The sequence below is a fragment of the Neomonachus schauinslandi genome, chromosome 2 (assembly GCF_002201575.2).
Source record: "Neomonachus schauinslandi chromosome 2, ASM220157v2, whole genome shotgun sequence".
Taxonomy (NCBI): Eukaryota; Metazoa; Chordata; class Mammalia; order Carnivora; family Phocidae; genus Neomonachus; species Neomonachus schauinslandi.
Genome location: NC_058404.1, coordinates 27,936,056 through 27,936,767, shown reverse-complemented (window position 1 = coordinate 27,936,767; position 712 = coordinate 27,936,056).

The window sequence follows — 712 nt, the reverse complement described above, 5'->3', positions numbered from 1 at the left end:
GGAGTCTGCTTGGGATTCTCTCCCTCTCCCTACCCCTCTGCCTCCCCCCCCCTCCCACTCAAGCATGCACACACATACTCCCTCACTCTCTAAAATAAATAAAATCTCAAAAAAGAAAGAAATGTAGTATCTAGATGTTGCACATAACCTAAATATTTACAAGTAGGTGATTGAATAAATAAATTACATTCACACGCTATACTGAACAGTCATTAAATAGGATTAATATAAATCATTTATTGATTTGAAAAGACTTCCATGATGTATGAAAATAGTGTTACAAAATATTACCTATTTCATATCCTAGTTTGTGTTTGCGCCTAGAAAAAAGCATGAGAAGTATAAAGGAAAAATATTAACAATATTCCTGAGTTACAATAATGGGTACTTGAGAGATTCTTAGGAGGTAATCTGAAATCACCATTTAATGATATTTTTCCCTCCCTTTGAAAACCACATAGATTTAATAAATTTTGACTATTTAGGTAGGTCTGTGTGTCTTTAGCTGAAAGCTTGTATTCTTTTACCAACCTCTCCTTATTTCCTCCCAGACCCCCAGGCCCTGGCAACCACTCTCTTTTCCTATGAATTTTACTTGTTTGTTTTAGATTCCATATATAAGTAATACCATGTAGTATTTGTTTTTCTCTGTCTGGCTTATTTCACTAAGTGTAATGCCCTCAAGATCCATCCACGTTGTCCTAAATGGCAG